Here is a 14,147-nt window from a genome sequence, read left to right as displayed (position 1 = left end):
TTTTCACCTATCTATTTAAAGCAAAAGATTGTTCTTTTGGTATGTTCACATGGAAATCTCGACATTAATATGGGGAGGAGAGAGGTCAGAAGGGAAGGGAGATGAGTCCATTGAAACAAGTAGGAGAAATTATGTTCCAAACGTACGTTTTTAACAATGCCAGTTCTATGTGAGCAACCCAAACAATAACTAACACACAAACGGAAAACTCCCCAATCCACTCGCCTATTCAAAATTACATCTTGACTCCATTTCTAAGGAAAGAACAGCTAAAATGGATGTCGATCTAACTTCTCAGAGAGAAAAGCCATCCTGATTTTTTTTTTTTTTCAACTTGCAATGCAGGCAGAAGACACCATGCCCAAACCCTGAAATTTAGAACGATGTCGTTGCTGATTTTCTGTGCGAGAAGGAAATATGATTCTTTGTTACTGCTCTTATTTATTGCAGACCTTGTCTGGAATCTGGTATTGAAGCCGTGCTTGATGAGTTGCCGCCTTGAACTTTCCCACTGATCAATGCTGGCGCTGGGGCTGCATGAAAGAATAGCTTTCCCCCAGCAGCCACCAGCACGCAGGGAACACGCTCCCAGTGAGCTTTTTGAAAAATGGGCCGGAGCCCCGTATGCTTGAGCTTCGGAGCATGTTTCCACCCCACCCCCACACCCCCAAAAATGGCAAATGGTGACTGACCATTTGAAAATTGGAATGTTACAAGCGCAAGAGGTAAGGTCAAAAGCAGAAATCCTCCTTTCTGTAAAATGATCAGACACCACAGGATGAAAACGCGCAGAGAGGGGGGAAAGGAAAGCTAATATGAAGTGCGAGGACAGGAACCATATTTCTTCCCAGCAGGGTGACAGATAAAAAGTTGCCTTTATTTTTCCGTGCAAATAAACTTTACTTTAGGAATTGTGGCAGCGGGTTGGTCTCCCATAAAATAGGTTTTATCTGCTGTGGTGACAGCCTCGGGTGGGGAGGGGTGAGAGGCAGGGTAATTGCCATCTTTCCCATTATTTTTGTCAATATTTTTGTTATTTTGTGGAGAGATTGCAGGGGAAGTGCAGACAAGTGCTATTAAGAATGAGGGCCAAGAGAAAGGGTTTAATCCAATTCTTCTGCCGTTTGTGTGGAAAGTATGTGTCACTAGAGTGGCCTGGGACAAAATCCTCAAATACACCCAGGTCAGTCTCTGTGTAAAATCCCCAGCCTGTCCACAAGTTCCACGCTTTAGGGGCTTCCCTGAATGGGAAAACAGCCACTGGGAAGACAGTGGCCTTAGAGAAAGAAATGCAACAAGCCACCAGTAGCTGTTGGAAGCCAACACTTTCCGTAGAGCCACAGCCAAAACCCATGAGCATTCAGGCCCACGAATCATGAACGGAACCTCCATCTGTGTTCACCAATGAAACAAGAACGAGATCTGGGCTGCAGTAAGTTTACCCTAACAACCTTCGCCCACTACTCATCTTCCTGGGCTTTTCATGGGCAATAAGTATTTTTAATAATTACTTAATCCTATCGTGGGTCACTGCTATGCCTTACGTGTTTCTTCTCCCTCCTCCTGACACTTCCTAACGCTTGCTGTGTCCTACCATGTTTCCCCAAAAATAAGACAGGGTCTTATATTTATTTTTCCTCAAGAAGACACCCTAGGGCTTATTTTCAGGGGATGTGTTATTTTTTTTAAGTACGGTACAACAATCTACATTTATTCAAATATAGTTAAGTCGTCTTCTTCTGGAACATCATCATAACTCTCCAAACCCCGAATTCCATCCTGAATTTCTTGTGACTCTATTTCCTTTAGAACCACTGGCCCCAATCTCTCATGTCAAGCAGTAGAGCTCTCATGGGGCAGATGAGAAGGGCTGCTCGTCTTCTTTACTGCTCTGCGGTGAAATGCATGGGTTGTGCAGATACTCTGCGTAGCCATGCCCATCACTAGGTCTTATTTTTGGGGTAGGGCTTATATTGCACAAATGCTTAGAAATCCTGCTAGGGCTTATTTTATGGGTAGGTCTTATTTTCAGGGAAACACAGTACAGTCATGACTTGTGGGCATGCTGCTCCTTCCTCCCTAGACTTCCAGCTGCTCCATCTATGCCTTTTCCCTCTTCGTACCCACTATGGATCCTGGCTCTGTGCTTCACATATGGTAGACACTCCAATGTGTGCTGAATGACCGACTGAATGAATAAATACAAAGGGCCTCATCCCTGAGTATTGCTATCAAAAGATCACAGCAGAACATCTCCTCCAGCTCCTGTTTCTATTCCAGACTGCCTGTCCCATCTCTGGGCCTCTAGACCAACTGTCTAGAAAGCACTTTGGAATTCTATCCCTATTCTCTAAAACCATCCAAAAGCTGCTTCTTCCTCCACTTTGCCTGGCTCCTCCTCATGCCCTGCTTTTCCTGTCTCTGAGCTAGGAATAATCTTGCCACAGCTTCCCCAGGCCCTAGACCCAAGACAGAATGGATTATCCAATTTTGCAGCTCTGATCTTGCTCTGAGCACAGTTTTGTACTTACCTTTCAGCTCCCTCCTAACCTAGCTACTGCTCCCCTCCTTCCCTGGAATTATGTTCCCCCTAAATGCAATTCAGGCAGCGGCTCCCCAGAATGATACTTCCCAGGTCAGACCCGGTCCTCCACAGCAGAGGGTGCCTGCCACAACCAGAACCCCAGCTTACACCCACAGGGTCCATCCTAGTCACCAACCCCACTCCCTGGTCACACCACCCACCCTGGACCACTGTGAGTATCACAGACAGGGTCAGAGAGAACTGCTACACCCCAATTCTTACTCCAAGTCTAGGAAGGCAGGTTCTCTGACTGTTTGAAAAAGGGCTGTCCTGGATGCTTTGGGAGCTAAGGTAGGGAGCCTTGTAACTTACAGGAAGACCGTGGTCCTGTTTTCCTTGCAAAGACACTATAATCAGCATTTGCTGAAAGTGGTCAGACTTGGCACCAGCCCTGTTCTTATGGTGCCCAGTGCTGAAAAGAATGCAACCATGATGTAGTTCCCTGACTTCAAAGCATAGCACCTGTGTGTAGGTTGTTCTTTTATTTGCAGAGTTCCATCGGGTACATTTCCACATTGAATCCAAAGCCCCATGGGGAGGGTAGGAAAGCTCTAGTTGTGGTTCCAAGTTACCCCTGAGAACATGAGCTACTTTCCAGAGAGCACTAGACATTACAAACGCACACATTTATACACTGAGACCGTCACATAGGTGCCGAAAGCAGAAATACCGTTGAATGAATGAACTTGTTGAATGAGTGCTCAGATTCAGACTGAGGCAGTCGGCTCACTTCATGCTAAGCCGTTGAAACCTCTGAACAAGTAATCAAGGGCCGCTGCTCCACCCATGCCAGGGGTTCTCAGCAGTGGGGGCAATTCCCCCCTGCCCCGGCCCGAGGGGACATTTGACAATGTCTGGAAACATTTTTGGTTGTCACAACCCTGGAAGTGCTACAGGCATCTGGTGGACAGAGCGATATTGCTAAACATTCTGCAATGCACAGGACAGTCCCCGTCCCCTTCACAAAGAATCACCCTGCCCAAAATGGCAATTGTGTTGAGGCGGAGAAGCCCTGCTCTGCACTCAGCATTTGAGCAGCCACCTCTGATGGGACCTCCAGATGCCCCACCAACGTGCAGAGGAGGGCTCCAGACCATCCTTAGGAAATATCTGAAATCTGTGGTGCTGTCTTTACCCCCAGATCTCTCAAAAGGGAAAAAAAAAAAAAAGGAATTCCTCAAATATATATTTAACTGTACTAGAAGCATGCTTCTGCCCAGTTAAAGATAACTTCCCAATGCATAAATCATTTAATCCATCACAATAATTTGGTGGTCCTCCTCTTTCTAATACCAGACTGTATTTTTGTTGGCTTCCTCGGCTTCTAGTTGTAGCTCAGGTAGAAACATTGTCTACACATTAAGAACTCGAAGAATGGATGATAATGACTCCGTAAGTCTGCACTAAATTTAAAACCAACGTTGGAGACTTATGGTCTGAACATTATGTGAGTTTGGTCCTGAGCCAAAGAATCATTAAACCGTAGAGGGATTCGACCAAAGGGACTTCCAGAGGTCACACGAGCCATCCCTCTGTATCCAGAGGAACAGAAGCCCACTTTACTTCACTTAGCAACTTGGCATCTACTAGAAGAAAAAAAAAAGCATTACACTGCAGCTAAATGTCTTTTTCAGCACATGTTGAAAAGATAAATAGAAATTATGCTCCTTAAGAAACTAATTACTATATATATAAAATTTAAGCTTTTTCAAATTCAATTCTTATATTTTAATATAATTCTTAATTTTACTGGTCATTCTCTATTCTGGATTTCCAAATCCCTGACGCAATCAAACTTGTTGGAGATTTAGTACAGTGTCACCTCAGTGGGAAACCTAAGAGTGCCTAACACAGTATTTGGCACATAGTACATGAGTGATGAAGGCCAGGACATCCAGCAGCCCATTCAAGGTCAGCCTTTGAAGATAATTCCTGTCCTCCTTATTTGAGCTAATAAGGAACACCAGCATCAAGCTGATAATGGGTCCTTGAAACTCCTACACATGACAGTTAAAGTCTTATAGACAGTTGTCGTGATCCAGACTCTTTCCCAGTTACATGCAGTGGCCTGCCCCTAAGAAGCGTACCATCCACTCGAATTTTCATTGCATGCCTTTTGCAGAGCCGCCATGTTGTATCAATTCCAGGGACACCATAAACATCATGGCCTATGTAGTGAGACCATGGAGTTGTTCAACCTTCTTCGCCATGTGCAGCGTACAACCTGCGCACCTGTACCCAGTAGCTCTGATCCTAACAGTCCAGGAAACATTTTAGCAAAAGGAATCAACCGTTTTGTGAGGAGGGCCCAGTTGTACTTCTCTGAACCCCTTGGGTGGAAAGAAAGAAATTGTTTCTGATCAAATTCCTAATAGACACGGAAAAGTGAAAAAGAACCCTAGCAAATCTCAAAGAAGATGGTGTCGTGGGAACTATGAGTTTGGAGCCCTACCAGTTTCAGCATCCAGATCTACCCATGATTCTAATATTCCAACCAGGGAGCCCTCTCCTGGGACCATGTCTTGGCAGCAGCACTCCTGATGCTGAAAAACACAAAATGATGTTTCTTTAAAATCCAAGAGGCATATCTTTCTGCTGGAAAGTGCTCCCGGCAAACAGATTTTACCTCTTTCCCTTATCTTCATCCTATCATTTAGCCAAATGCAAATTCTGTCCCTCCTGTGTGCACCTCTACCATCAATCCTAATTAACTTATAAGACTTTCAGTTTTTCCAGTTCTTTAATTTAATTGTGTAATTGCAAATGTCTTAAACCAGCCACACTTTTGTTAAACCCCATTATGTCTGGAGTGTAATGATTTCCAGCTGAATTAGGTATCAGTCTCTTCTGAATGCCTAATTTAGGTACAATGTTTTAACCATAAAATAAAATGAACAGGGAGGTTTTGCTTTTCAGAAATTTCATATTTTGATATATATGATGACCATTTGTTGCTACCTCAGCTCTAGGGATTGTTCCTAAAAGTCATTTTATATCCAAGTCACTCATTGAACTTTGTAAATCTATTAGAATCACTAACTGTGAAGCTTAACCATCCCTGAAACGTTATTTAGTCCAGTAACTTGTCTTCATTCAAGTAAATATCCTAAATAGATGAGATCTTCTGCTTCTTGGATTTTTCACTTTAAAAAGTGAAGGCATTGAATATAGGACACTTTTTCTAGGAATCTGACTAGTGGGAGACCAAGAAGAGACAAGAAATGGAGATGAGAGGAAGACCCAAGGTGATTGGGTTTTTTGTTTCCTAGGTGGGAGCAATTGGAACATGTCTGAATTTGAGAGAAAAAGCCAACAGAGCTGGAGAGACTGCAGGCACAGGAAAGAGAGGATAACCACTAGAGTGAGTCCCTGAGGAGCTGGGGGGGGATAGAACTCAGGAAAGAGTGGAAGGATTAGTCTTACACCGGAGAAGAAATGCTTTATCGTCCAGCCTGAGCAACATAGTGAGACCGTATCTTTGCAAAAAATAAAAAAATTAGCCAGGCATGGTGGTGCACACCTGTAGTCCCAGCTACTCAGGAAGCTGAGCCAGGAGGATCACTTGAGCCCAGGAGTTTGAGGTTGCAGTGAGCTATGACGATGCCACAGCACTCTAGGCCAAGCAACAGAGTGAGACCCTATCTCAAAAAAAAAAAAAGAGAAAGAAAGAAAGAAAGAAACACCCTGCATTGCATGGTTATAGCAGCTTTTTTCATAATTGCTATACACTGAAAATTCAACTTCTGAATGGACAAACTATGGTATAAAATATGATGGAATACTACAGAGCAACATGCAATAATTAATCTCAAATGCAATATGCTAGATAAAAGAAGACAGACTCAAAATGTCAGATTGTATTTATAGGACATTCTTGAGAAGGCATAACTGTAGGGTCAAAAAACAGATCAGTAGTTACCAAGGTCTAGAGGTTTACTCTAAAGGAGTAGGAGGGAATTTTTTGAAATTATCGAATTATTATTATTATTATATTAATATATCTTGATTGTGGTAGTAGTAACATGACTGTACCCATTTGTCAAAACTTGTAGAACTACACATTAAAAAGGGCAATTTTCACTGTTTATAAATTATACCTTAATAAAAAGGTGGGCAGGGGCAATGTGAGTTATAGATTTGAAATTCCTGCAACATTCTTTGTTGCCATATATTAAGTTGAGTAGAACAGCATGTAGATGGCTCCCAAATCCATCCACAATAAATCTATAATCAAATTCTTCATGCCCATGCCATGCTTCTTTTTGAGGACACACTCTACCAGGCAGTCCCTTAGAACTAGTATGAAAAAAGGAGGAGTGGGAATACCCAACTCTACCTCTTTTTCTAACAGAAATAAAGGGAGGAAGGGAGGGAAGGAGGGTAGAAAGAAGAGATTTTTATGTGCATGACTGACATAACAGGCTACCTATAGACAAACTTTTTGGCCATTAAGACATCTAAGAAATTCATGCTAACCCTAACATTTGTTCAGCATGGTGCTTGATAAAATCCATTAGTTAGTTTGGTGATCCCTAATTTACTAATCCAAACAATCATGTCAATGAGGGATTTATCCTAGGCAGCCAAGGCACCATGTGGTATGATCAATAAACATGAAAACTACATAACGCATGCTTTGTAACCTAAGTGATTTGAAAGGGGGAATCCTGAAAGCTTAGAAAATTTCAAAATTTTCTAACCTTTTCGTCACCGCAAGTCACATACTTCGTCAGTTCACAAAATGAGGTCAAATAGTTCTTATGCCAAGGGGACTTAATATTCATAATTTCTACTGTAAAGAAATTTGTCCCAGAGTTTGCTGATTCTCAGGATTTACTGAAAGGAGTAAAATTTTGCTGGTCTATAAATTTCACATACAACACTTATTTTCATGACTTGGAACTACTCATTAAGGCCCCTAAGCAAATGGCACTATGAAACATGTCTGCCACTATTCCTGCACTAAAGAGATTACCATCTCAATAGACTGCATTTATACGGACAAACAGCACACAATGGTAGAATGGCCAACTGCAAACAATGATTTAATTGAATTACTTAACTCAATATCTTCCATATGTAGGGGTAATAGGGGACAAATATTGGGGTATAGTTTAGCAGCCTCAATAGATAGAGAAGGCTTAGTCAACACTATGGAAGCATCTGCCTGTTGAGTAGACTGGATTATTGGGTATTAGATAAAGGAGGCAGCAAGGTTGCTGAGAGAGGGAATGAAAAGAAAGATATGGGAAGAAGGAGAAATCATGTAGACAAGTGGACCTAGTAGAGGTACCATTTTAAAAGAAATTTTATATTGAAGATGACACATTGTTCATAGTTTTTGGGTGGGAGTCATGGGCTGAAGAAGGTGCCAGAGGAAAACTACTTTGCAAGAGTATGTTTGACAAATAATAAAAGGCAAGGGCCAGAGGCAGGGAGATCAGTCTGCAGATCAGAGGGGACAGATGAAGGCCGACAGAGCTCTGGAGAAAGAGCTGATGGAGCAGAGGCGGCAAGAAGTGTAGATGGATTCTGCGTGTTTTGCTATAAAGGAAAGTAAGGTGAGCCCAGGGCACACTGTAGAGGAGCCCTACTATCGTGGAAATCCAGAGACACTGAAGATACCTCTGAGATAAGACCAAAGAACATGCAGACAGGGCAGAAGTTGTCGAGGCTGGAAAGAGATCAGAAGGAAAGCTAGAGAGCCGACCATTCCCTCTGGTGCAAGCTTACCCAGAGCAGCCTTGGTGGAGTCTATTTCTGCAAAGTAAAGAGATGAAAGATGAAAACAACCACCCCAGGCAAGGGATCGCCTAAGTCAGGTGTTGGCAAACTCTTTTTCCAGGCTCAGAAACTTTGTTCAAAGTATATCTTTGAACATAAATATGCAAACAAATGTAGTAACATTTAACCTGTTAAATGTCCTCCTCGCACCCTAGCAGTGGCTCGTGAAAAGACTCTATAGGATCTCAAGAGGTCCCCAAAGCAAAGTTTAAAGCCACCAGAAGTCACCCAAAGTAATGCTCCCTCTCTCCCCTTTTAAAAACCTTTCCAAAGGTGCTGCTCAAATTAACACACAATGGCAAAAACTGCCTCCTCAAACACACAGGACCTAGGTGTATCTACCTGAAGAACTCCTGTGCATTTTTCTTTAATTATATTCTTTAAATATGCAAAAAAATAATAAATGGTACATTTGAAGTGAATCAATGTAACTACCACTTGTATCTAATAGATGTGGATATTTTGCCATATTAGATATTATCATTTTTAAAGAAATAAAACATTACAGAAATAATTACAACTCCTTTTTTCTCTTCCCCAATCCCATTCTCCTTCTACCTCCCTCACCAAAAAAAAAAAAAAAAAAAACTATCCCAAGACTGGTGTTTATTCTTGCTATTCTTTCTTTTATTCTGCATGCATATATTTCTAAACCCATGGTATTATTTCCTGTTTATATAATGACATAGCATATGTATTCATTCGTCTGCAGCTTGCTCTTTTAACACAGCATGATGTTAAGATTTATTTATATTGGTACATGTAGATTTGAATCACTTACCTTAAGGGCTAATTATCACTCCGTAATCTGACTATTTCCTACTTACCCATTCCCTATTGTGTGCATTTAGGTTGCGTCCAGTGTTTCCCTTTTACAAACAATGCTCTAATGAACATTCGTGTCTTTGTCTTATCATGTGCATGTTCAAGACTTTCTTTAGGATATATCTTAAGTAGAATCACCAGACATAAACAAATTTTGATCCTTTATGCCTTAGTTCAGCTGTCATCTCCTTTGAGAGGCTTCCCCTAACCTGGTTGAACAGAAATAAGTGCTTATCCAAAAGACCTTGCAAACACCTCTATCTTTTCCTATACTCTCCCAAGGGTATTTGCATGTTTGTATTCCAAATGAGCCATGATCCTCTAGAAGGCAGGGATCCTGTGCCTGGCACATAGTAGGCTCTTAATCAGTGCTTGCTGAAGAAAATTAGAAGTTAACTAGCAAAAAAAAGAAAGAAAGAAAACCTCCCTTGGTTATGTGGGAAGTTGTGGCAATGGTAACTTAAATTCTAGGAGATGGCACAGTTTTCCATCCAGGGAGCTGTACTCAAGCCAGGAGGGCGCCCAAATCAAGAAGTTAAGAGAAAAGATATTGTATAAAATCTGGGGAAAACATGAAAATGAATCCAAGCCACATCTGGGTCACATGACAGAGGGAAACTAGCTGAGTCCAACCCTTGGAAGATACCATTATTGGTAATATAAGAAAGCAGTCTTAAAAGTAATGAAGGCATTAGCCTGAGACAAAACTTAAGGTAGAAGGTCACAGATGGTAGAGGAAGGACCAGGGATCACAATGGTTCGGGCTGATTATGAAAGATATTAAAATAAATATAGGTAGTTAAGTCTCAGTTTTGCCCTAAATGCTTGTGGGTAAACAAGCATGTGACTTGCTTACCCACAAACCCACACAATGGCTCTCATGTATTCTTACTAGGGCATGTGAATTGGTGTACCATTATTCAAAAATATCTAGCATAATAATTGTGAGCATCTTTTTTTTTTTACCCCCAGTAGAGAAAGTGGGGTCTATTTAATAAATAGTACAAGCACAATTAACTGGAACAAAACAAAGTTAACTTTTGTTTGCATACTCTATATAAAATTTATTCCAAATAGATTAACAATTCAAGCATAAATGATAATATATATGTATATTAAAATGGAAACTAGGATAAAAACAAGCTTAGAGTGGTTGATATTTTCGTAGGCAAAATAGGAAACCCAAAGCTATAAAGGAAAATATAAAGGTTTTAAATTGTACGGCAAAAGATACCATCACTAAAGTCAAAATGAAAATACTGGGAAAATACTCAACATAAATTGCGTTAATAATCTTAAATAAGCAAAACTCCACATGTTTATTAGAAAAACACAAGCAACCCAATAGAAAATTGTTCAAATATGAGCAGGCTCTTAGCAAAGAGAGGATTCTTGATGGCCAACAAACATGAAAAGAAAGGTATCAATACTGGTGAATTAAAGAAACTGATCCTTGATGCTTTAGTTGTGTTTTAGAAAAAAAATAAATAATTTTTAATTTAAAATAAATTAGAAACTGGTCCCAAAAAACTGTATTTAAAGAATAATAGACAGTGTTGGTAGAGTTGTGAGAAGATGAAAATTCACATATGATACTGGTTAAAAATGTCACAACTGGTGGCCACGGTGACAAGCTGTAGTCCTGTAGTCCCAGCTACCTGGGAGGCTGAGGCAGGAGGATCACCTGAGTCCAGGAGTTTGAGGATACTGTGAGCTAGGCTGATGCCACGGCGCTCTAGCCTGGGCAACAGAAAAACAAGGCACAACATATTGGAAATGTAAATGAGCGATATTTATTAAAACATGTTTTATTTTTGTTTTGGGGGTTTGTTTTAGTTTGGATTGCTTTGGTTTGGGTTGGGGTGTTTTTTTGTTTGCTTTTTATGTATATATGTAAAGTGTACAATTTGATTTGATATGGGTATACGCATTGTAAAGTACTCACCACAATCAAGCTAAGTAACATATCTATGACCCCACATGGTTACCTTTGGGGGAAGGAGGAGAACACTTAAGCTCTATCTGCACAGCAACTCTCAAATATATAGTACAGGATGTTGTTACCTATGGTCCCCATGTTATACGTTAGTGCTAATATAACTGAAACTTTGTACCCCTTAACCAATATCTTCCCATATCTCCTTCCCTCCAGTCCCTGGTAACCACCATTCTACTCTCTGCTTCTATGAGTCTGACCATTTCAAATTTATTATATAAGTGAGATCATACAATATTTGCTTTTCTGTGTATAGCTTATTTCATTTAGCATTATGTTTTCCAGCTCCAAACACATCGTCACAAATGATTGGATTTCTTTCTTTTTTAAGGCTTAATAATATTTCATTTCCCATTTATCCACTGATGGATGTTTAGGTTGTTTTCATATCTTGGCTACTATGAATAATGCTGAACTGAACATAGTAGTGCAGGTGTCTCTTTGAGATCTTGACTTCAGTTCCTTTGGATTTATATTGCTGGGTCATGTAGTAATTCTAGATTAAATTTTTGAGGAAGCTTCATACTGTTTTGCATAAAGGTTATACTAATTTACATTCCTATAAACAGTGTACAAATGTTCCCTTTCTTCCATATTCTTACCAACCTTTGTTATTTTTTGGTTTTTATATAACAGCCATCCTAAGAGGTGTGAAGTGATACCTCATTGTGTATTTGATTTGATTTGATTAGTGACATTGAGCACCTTGTCATATACCTATTGGGCATTTGTAGGTCTTCTTTGGAGAAATAGCTATTCAGTTTTTTGGTCCATTTTTAATTAGATTATTTAGGGTGTTTTGCTATTGAGTTGTATGAGTTTCTTATATATTTTGGATATTAACTCTTTATCAGATATATGGTTTGCCAATATTTTCTCCCATTCCATAAGTTGCCTTTTCATTTTGTTGACTGTTTCCTTTGTGTGCGGTAGCTTTTTAGTTTGATGTTCCACTTGTCTATTTTTGCTCTTATTGCCTATGTTTTGGTGCTGTATCCAAAAAATCATTGCCAAAACCAATGTCAAGGAACTCTTCCTTATATTTTCTTCTAGGAATTTTATAGTTTCAGGTCTCATGCTTTAAGTCTATAATCTATTTTGAGTTGATTTTTGTAAGTGGTGTATGATTAGGGTCCAATGTCATTCTTTTGCATGTGGACATTCAGTTGTCTTAACACTATTTTTTGAAGAAACTACCTTTTTCCCATTATTTATTCTTGAACCCATGTCAAAGATCAGTCAAACCTAGAAGCATGGGTTCATTTCTGAGCTCTCTATTCTGTTCCATTGATCTGTATGTCTGTGTTTATGACAGTCCCATGCTGTCTTGGTTACTATAGCTTCATAATATATTTTGAAATCAGTAATTGTGATACTTGCAGCTTTGTTCTTTTTCTCAATATTGCTTTGGCTATTCAGGGTGTGCGATTGTTCTGTATACCTTTTAGGATTGTTTCTCCTATTTCTGTGAAATATGCCATTGAAATTTTAATAGGATTGCATTGAATCTGTAAATCACTTTGGGTGGTATGGACAATTTGACCATATTAATTCTTCCAATCCATGAACATAAGATATTTTCCATTTATTTTTGTCTTCTTCAATTTCTTTCATCAATGTTTTAAGGTTTACAGTATATAGAACTTCACCTCCTTGGTTAAATTTTATCCAAAGTATTGTATTCTTTGAAATGCTATTATAAATGGGATCGTTCTTAATTTCTTTGGGGGATAGTTCTTTGTTAATGTATAGAAGTACAACTGATAGTTGAATGTTGCCCTTGTATTCTGCGACTTCGCTGAATTCATTTATTAATTCTAACAGTTTCAGGAAGAGTCCTGTGAATAAATATATTTATAAAAGTATAAAACAACTCTAGTAGCAAAAGCCATAAACAATCTAAATACTCATCAATAGAGTACTATATAAATTATCAGGCATCCACTGAATGGAATATTATATAGCCATTAGAAAAATAAGTTAGAGTTACTCCTGGAAAGAGACTTATAGATATGTTAATTTAGAAAAATGCACTGTTAAATCAAAAGAGCAAGTAACAAGACAGTATACACAAGTATGATTACATTTATAAAAAATATATACATGCTGGAAGAAGACACTAGAAAATTAATAGTGGTCACCTTAGGGTTAGCAGGGTATCAGGAGAGTAGAATTGATTTTTACTGTTCATCTTTAGCTTTTGGTATTATTTAAATTTGTGTGTGGGCCGTATTACCTTAATTTTTTATATTTTTGAATGTAATAAAAAGAATAGTTAGTGGTAAAATGTAATATTTAAATAGGTATGATTGTTTTTATATTTGAGAAGAGGATAAGGTGAAAAATCGTTACCTTCTTTCACTCAGCAAGGAATACTACTGCCTAAACTGCGTGTCCAGATTCCAGGTCATTTCCTAGGCTCCACACTGACTTAAAACAGTATCCTGCCAAGGATAAAAGAAAGATGAGCAACATTTTGCCCAAAGAAATTGAGCTTCTGTGTATTTGAATAAGCCCTGAGAATTCCTTGCAGCTTTTCCAGGCTAATCTGAACACTCCCCAACTCAGGTATCATTTCAATTCATCTTTTAAAACCAATGCTAATGGACAAAACGCAGGGCAATTCAGCTCAGGGTTATAGTTCTTACTACTCAGGTAAATACCATATTGCAAACAACAGTATTGTCTTTGATTATTCAAATATGCCCACACACAGGTTGGGGTGGCACACTTGAGTTTTACCTTATATACAAACAGAACAGCACCTATTCAATTCCAATCTAATGCCCTCCTGAGCCCTTTTTTTCCTCTTCCCTTGAGTACAAGCCCATCCTAGCAGGGGCTGATGTATCCCTGTGGGATTTGGTGCAATATTTTGTCATTCTGATTGAAATGTGTGCTGTCTAGTCCCCATAGTTTAATTTAGAACAATTAAGGTTCAGGGTACATGAGCTGGCA

This window comes from Microcebus murinus, chromosome 6 (assembly GCF_040939455.1).
Source record: "Microcebus murinus isolate Inina chromosome 6, M.murinus_Inina_mat1.0, whole genome shotgun sequence".
Taxonomy (NCBI): Eukaryota; Metazoa; Chordata; class Mammalia; order Primates; family Cheirogaleidae; genus Microcebus; species Microcebus murinus.
This window is presented reverse-complemented; position numbering follows the sequence as displayed.